The following is a 7,309-nucleotide window of genomic DNA, read 5'->3' as shown; positions in this document are numbered from 1 at the left end:
ACTGTTTATATGTCAGGCTCCCGTTCCAGTCTGTGAACATCTTAATAACCACAACAGTTTCTCATTTATCTCTATACCTTCAGAGTCCAGTCTAACACAATGGCAGGTGCTATATACTCAGTGAATGTCTGCAAAAATGACTAGACTGGCCAGTCCTATGCAACACTTACTTGTTCAAACACCTGTCTTTCATTTTCACCTCATCATAGTTCCCAGAACAGTCTCTGTACATAGTAGGTGCCCACTAATTATTATTTTTTTAAAATATATTTTAATTGATTTTTTACATAGAGGAAGAGAGAGGGATAGAGAATTAGAGACATTGATCAGCTGCCTCCTGCACACTCCCACCGGAGATGTGCCCACAACCAATGTACATGCCCTTGACCGGAATAGAACCTGGGACCTTTCAGTCCACTAGCTGACACTCTATCCAAACCAGTTTTGGCTAATTATTTGTTGATGAATGGAAAAATGTTGATTTCACCATAGGAGTGATCTTATCTAGTCTATTCATTACTGCATTTTTTAAGTGTCTAGATATGGTAGATATAAATACACAACTGTCAATTAAATAGATTCCAATTCCCAAATGTCTACCAAGGAATAGACTGGCCATACTGCTTTTCTGGCTCTTCCTCTACTTCCCACATGTTAACCCCAGAAGCAGTGTTTTGTAAAATGTGTGACTTCCTATCAGCTGGAGTTGATGGGTCTAAGAAAAAGAAACCATCATCAAACTGCTCAGGGCTCTCTCCTGTGGGTTTTAGGCTTGGGACACAGGGCATTAAGTTGATTAGTTTGAGCTGTTAGATGAAGATATTAAGGTTAAGAGAGTGTCATGATGACTTCAAAGCTTTTTAGTGCTATTGTCCCTTAGGTTGAGTTGAAAACCTGTGCTTTCTATGACATAGCTGTCCTGTATGACCTCTGGGTGAACAATTAATTTTTAAAAATTTTTATTTTTTGCTTTAAGCTTGTCCAAAATGGATTTTTTGTTACTTGCTTTCAAAAGAGCCTTAATGATCACAAATACCATTCTGATAAAAGATGGGTGATATGATGGAGAGCAAGAGGGGGTAAATAACACTAAATTACACAACAGAACTATAGACTTGTACCTAGGACCTTTCCAAACACAAGATAGAGAGACTCAAGCAATAAGAAAAGCCGCTGAGAAGTTGCCTGACCAAATAAAATGGTACATAATAGTTTCCTAAGAAATTACTAGACAATCAAGGGAGGAAAGCAGGCAGGTCATATCAATGGTATTCAATGAGCAATGAGCAGCAGCCCAGCTGGACTTAGAGAAGAAGGGAAGAGATTTGCAGGGGTCCTCAAACTTTTTAAAGTGGGGGCCAGATCACGGTCCCTCAGAGAGCTGGAGGGCCGGACTATATGAACTACTAATTCCTACTGTAACACCTCGGCTGCGCTCACTGCTCAAAACCTGGCGGGCCGGATCAGACTCCTCTGCGGGGCGCATGTGGCCCGTGGTCCATAGTTTGAAGACCCCTGGATTAGAGGATAACATTAGAACTTAGATATCAGTTTATTCTGTCACAAAGGAATTTCTTCCTTCTATTTTCTTTCCATGTGTGAATGTGTGTGAATATGTATGTTCATCTATATTTATAAAAGCCTAAGTAACCATTCGACTGTTTGACTGTCTATCAGGGGTCTTCAAACTACGGCCCACGGGCCACATGCGGCCCGCAGAGGAGTCTGATCCAGCCCGCCAGGTCAGTAGCTATAACGTGTACTGACCACCAGGGGCCAGATGCTCAATGTAGGAGTTGCCAAGCTGCAGTGACTTGGCAGCTGTGGTTCTTGGCTGATGCACCTGAAAACAGAGAGGAGGGAGCCTAATTCTGGGGTGCATCACCCAAGAACCATATTCTCACAACCTGGGACCCCTCAGGGGGATGTCGAAGAGCTGGTTTCCACCTGATCCCCACAGGCCAGGCCAAGGGACCCCACCAGTGACACCAGGCCGTGTGTGTGTGTGTGTGTGTGTGTGTGTGTGTGTGTGTGTATAAAGAGGAAGGAGAGAGATTATTTCAACTTCATGCCTATAACCAAAAGCTTTAAAATGAAATAGTTTAAATAAAGTGGTTACTGAGCAAATGAAAACTATATTACTCACATTATGTTCCTAGACTATCCTATTGAGTCTAATTTTTGGGGGGGAAAATAATTAACTTTAGAGGGAAAAAAATTTGAGCTAAGATATTTATTAGTGTTTATACAAACAATCTGCAATACTCATTCAAAAATAAGGGTTTTTCCTCCCTTTTATAAGAGTGCATTATTTATTTATTTTAAATATATTTTATTGAGTTTTTACAGAGAGGAAGGGAGAGGGAGAGTTAGAAACATTGATGAGAGAGAAACATCAATCATCTTCCTCCTGCACACCCTCTATTGTGGATGTGCCTGCAACCAAGGTACCAGCCCTTGACCAGAATTGAACCTGGGACCCTTGAGTCTGCAGGCCGATGTGCTATCCACTGAGCCAAACTGGTTAGGGCAAGAGTGCATTTTTTAATAGAACTGTATTTGAATAAGAATTCCACACAAATAGGATATGTACTTTCACAATACAAGAAAGCAAGGAATGAATGTTTTACATCATACAGACCAGTCAGTTGGTTCAATCATGATGAACTATCCTTCCAACCAAATACTTATTTTTATATTTATTACAAATGTGTAGTCAGTTCAGTATATGCCAACAATCATACACAGCTCTAACATTTAGTAGTGTGAAGCACACTGAACTATTTCCAAAGGGACATGGGATGTGGTCTTCATTTTAGAAGAGCAGAAGTGATTGGATTCCTGTCTGCTCTTTCAGGCTTCAACTAACCATTCCACTGCCTCATCAAGGCCAGTGCCTTTGGTTGCTGAAGTTTTGAATATTTGCCATTTTCGGTCCTTCAAGGCAGATAAGCAGGTGAATTTGCTCTCTCTGAGAGAGTCATTGCCTGTTCCACATCCTGCTTATTAGCAAATACCACCAACTTGGTGGTATTTGCTCTCAGCTCTTCTTCTTCCAACATGGCAACTAACTTTGATTTGGAGATGCCAACTCAGTCTCGGTCACAACTGTCTCGTACATAAACGACGGCATCTGTGTTTGAGTAATAACATCTCCAGTATGACCTGATACTGGTCTGTCCTACATCCCACACTTGAAATTTACGGTTCTTGTATGTTACCGACTCAACATTAAATCCAATGGTAGGAACAGTAGTAACAACCTCTCCAGCCGAAACCGGTTTGGCTCAGTAGATAGAGCATCAGCCTGCCGACTGAAAGGTCCCAGGTTGGATTCCAGTTAAGGGCATGTACCTTGGTTGCGGGCACATCCCCAGTAGGGGGTGTGCAAGAGGCAGCTGATTGATGATTCTCTCTCATCGATGTTTCTAACTCTCTATCCCTCTCTCTTCCTCTCTGTAAAAAATCAATAAAATATATTTAAAAACAACAGCAACAACAACAACAACCTCTCCAACCTGCAATCTGTACAAAATTGTAATTTTTTCCACTCATTCTAATCCCAAAATTAAAACCCTCATTTTCTGGGTTCCAAATAGATTCAAAAATATACTTGAGGAAAAGCCACCCATGATGAAGCATCTGTCTGCCCTCCACATCAGAGACAGGCCCTGGCCTGGACAGAGACTCTACTGGATCCCTGGTGCTGCCACCTCCACGCGTCTTGGCTTCCCGTGTATCAATGGAGGTTTCCTTAGAAGCCTGGTCAGCCAGAAACTTCCATGTTGGCTGCTCGGCCAAATAAATCATTTTTTTTTTTGCAAGTCAGAAACACATTAGAACCCTATAGCTTGTGATGTTCTGATTAAACCTAGATGACAGACATGCTAAAAAATATAATTCAAAAATCTGTCATAAATGTTTCTCTGCTGAGTTTGAGTTAAACTTCAGAACCAATTGATACATGGAATAATAACTTACGTTTTCTTTTTCCAAAGGAAAAGTCATAAAACCTGATTTTTCAAATCTCTCTATGTCCTAAGATATAGCGTGAACTGAGAATTATATTAGAATCAAACAGCAGTGTCAATTAGCATATTCTAGAATACTTTTATATCTTGCCTTCAAAGAAAAGCCCATAAAAGTTGATTTTTCCCATTTTCTTAAGTCCTGAGACCTGGCCTACCCTCAGCATTATATCAGCCTCTTGAGAAATGATGGGGTCACTTAGGATGCCACCTAGCAATTAGTGCTAGCATGCCTAATTACAGACCAGAGGAAATGGGTTTTTTTTTTGTTTGTTTGTTTGTTTATTTGTTTTTGGAAGGAGGAGAGGAGAAGAGAATGAGATAAGAGAAAAATCCTTAAGTGCCTTCTGGTTGCTGCATCTTTCACGCTCCGCACTCTCTCTTCCACTTATTGCCACTAAATACCACTCACAGAGCAAGGAATGTTAGATTGTCACCAACACTTCCCTCTGTGGAACACATAAATGTTTCATGGTTCTGAGTTAAAAATAGTGATTAACTGGAACAAATGTTATAGCTATAAAAATCAAGGCTCAGAAAGATCAATAATAACAGCATCTATCATTTATATGATGCTTTTAGTCCTGCAGCCTCTCTACATCCTAACTCTTGTGACACACGCGGTAACATTTTGGGTAGATGGGGGCAGATCATTACCATCTTTTTTATGCAGAGGAACCTGAGGTTTCAAGACAGTCACAGTTCTGCCACATTCACTGTGTGAGATTTGAAAAGGTGTCCCACTCTGTATGTCTCAGCTTAGATTCTGAAATGGGAACATTAGTGGAACTCATAATATTACTGTTTGGAGGCCATAAGAGATAGTTCATGAAGGTTCAATGTTATCTTAATGTAAGGCTGTTGCTATCACCATTGTTGTTATTAAGATGTTAACACTAATTATATAGTAGATCACTCCTGCAATCTCAATGCTTTAAATCACTTAAATAAAGTCCAGTTGGTAAACTGACGGTGGTGTGAGAAATAGGGAGATGGAAACAGGTTTTGCTATACTCAGGAAACCTGGTTTCCTCATCAGCTTTTAGGCCTTCTGGGTTCCTGGGAAGATCCCATATGCTTCTAAATAAGGCAGAAGGAAGGAGGGGATGCTCTTTTTAATCCAGGCTGAGAAGTGACCTTCATTCCTCCCACCCACATTCCATTAACCAGAACTCAGCCACATCTCCTGACCAATTGCCAGGAGCTGGGAAATATAGTCCAATGGTGTGCCCAGGAAGAGCAGAGAATGGCTTTGCGTAAACACAGAGCCTTCTCTGCCACAGGAAGTGACTTTGGACAGGACCACCCTGCTGATTACTGTGAGAACTATTGTAGAACTTTGAAGCAAGTCATCTGACTCTGGGTCCAGAACTCCTCCCTGCACCATTGCCCAAGTCCTACACAAAAACAGAAACCAGGTGTCCTGATTTTGAATTCCAGGACCTTTTCTCACCCTTTTGAACTGGCAAAATCATGCTCATGGCCTAAAAGCTGGGCGTCTTTCCATCACTAGGTTGTGCTTTATTACAGGTGAGAGCCATTGCATTCACTAAACTAGAACCCAATCTTCCTCTCCTCAGATGGCTGAGGCAGCAGAGAACTGTCTCATTCTGTAAGTGCTTCCTATCTCCCGAGGTGACAGATAGAACTGATTATCCGTTTCCCTTCGATGAGACCAATTTGGAGCAACAACTAATTGCACAGGGAGTGTTTACGGGTGTGGGATTTATGGTATGAGGTCACGTTGCTGCATCATTTTTCTGCACGCTGAAATGGAGGATAATTGGGCTATTTTTCAAAGCCAATAGAGTGTGGCTTTACTGACAGGCATTGGCCACATCCAGATTCTTCTTTCCTCGCTCTGGGTCCTGTTCTAGGTTATTTCTTCACCTTTGGGTAGTGCCAGGCTTCTTGCCTGCTTGGAGGTTAATATAGAGTAATTTAGAGAGAAGCTCTTCTGACACCCTCAGCGTAAATCCAAAGTATTGATATGGTTCATGGTCCAGGCTAGTGAGTAGCAAGGAGCAATCGGAGTGCATCTGGCATACTGATGTCATGCTTGTCCTCATTCACTAGGGCCAAACATGCAAGACCCGTCTGAGTCACGGGGCTTTGTTGTTTTTTTCCAGACACAAAGCCTCTAATTTAAGAATCTGCCGCTGAGTAAGCTGTTGTGCAAGGTGATAAGCTATGGGCTCTCCTTAAAGCTTGGAATCTGAAAACCACCATCTCGCAGGGTATTATTGTTGTTGTTTTTCTAAGCTCAAAACCTGTTAGGGAGAGAGCAGAGATTAATGTAAAGTATATAGGCTCTGAAGATAGACAAAAGTCATTCCATATACTAGTTATATCTCAGAATCACTGTAGGGCAAAGGGTGACACTGCTCAACCCCTGGACCAAATCCATCCTACCATCTGTGTTTGAAAAGAAAGCTATATTGGAACATCACCACACCCACTTCTTTATAAAGAAAGAAACTAATGTTTAGAAAAATGAAGCAACTTGCCTAAATGCACATGGGCAGTAAAAAGCACTAGGGTGATGTGACTCCAGGTGTTCTGAGGGTCAATCAGTAACTTGGCTACTATATTATGATGATACGATTGACTCTTATTAACAGACTTTTTCTGTTGAGAAGAATATGTTACACATTCAGAGAACAGGTCTTAGAGTTGCATGAGTCTGTGTTCAAATCTCAGCTACAACTTTTTATGAGCTATTTGGAAAAATTGGTTAATGTGTTCTTCTGGTGCCCAAGATTCGTGATTTACTGCAAAGGGTTCTTGTGAGAATCAAATAATTTAATGTGACTGAACTGCAGTAAATGCTCAGTGAAAAGGTTGTAATTGTCTTAGGTGAGATTCTTCAGAAGCAGACACAATACAAAGATAAGAGAGCACTGGGAGAAAATGGGAGAGGCAGGGCATGGTAGGAGAAGGAGCCAAGAAAAGGTGTGTTTCAGGAAAAGTCCCAGCTTCAGCCTAGTCCTTCCTTCAGGAGAAGACTACAGTACAAATTGTATCTCAAAGTTTGCATTTTTCCATGTTCCTTTTCAAAAAAAGGATGATAGGCTTTCAAACTCCTGCACCACACAGTCATTAAATAAGCATCATGGTGGGTGTGGATAAAGGATGGGATGCCATCTGGCTCTATATACCCTGCAGTCAAAGCACCTGGAATACCCTAAGGGCAGAGTAACAGGACAAAGGGAGGACAGTGGGGATGTTGGAAGGATGACTGTGTGAACAAATAGAAGATGGGGGATCTGAGTGGATCAGGT

General features: G+C 41.5%; 1 pseudogene across 1 annotated transcript; it reads right to left on the bottom strand.

Annotated features, from left to right (window-relative positions):
- Window positions 1-2,721: 2,721 nt before the first annotated feature.
- LOC311627982 (ADP-ribosylation factor-like protein 1) lies at window positions 2,722-3,632 on the bottom strand (annotated as a pseudogene). The gene is made up of 2 exons: window positions 3,510-3,632; window positions 2,722-3,263 (listed from the first exon to the last, which is right to left on the bottom strand). The product of its transcript is annotated as an ADP-ribosylation factor-like protein 1 (transcript).
- Window positions 3,633-7,309: the final 3,677 nt, after the last annotated feature.

Source organism: Pipistrellus hanaki, assembly GCF_964339955.1.
Source record: "Pipistrellus hanaki genome assembly, chromosome: 9".
Lineage (NCBI taxonomy): Eukaryota > Metazoa > Chordata > Mammalia > Chiroptera > Vespertilionidae > Pipistrellus > Pipistrellus hanaki.
The sequence above is the reverse complement of the archived record's forward strand: the minus strand, read 5'-3'. Positions and strand labels throughout refer to the sequence as shown.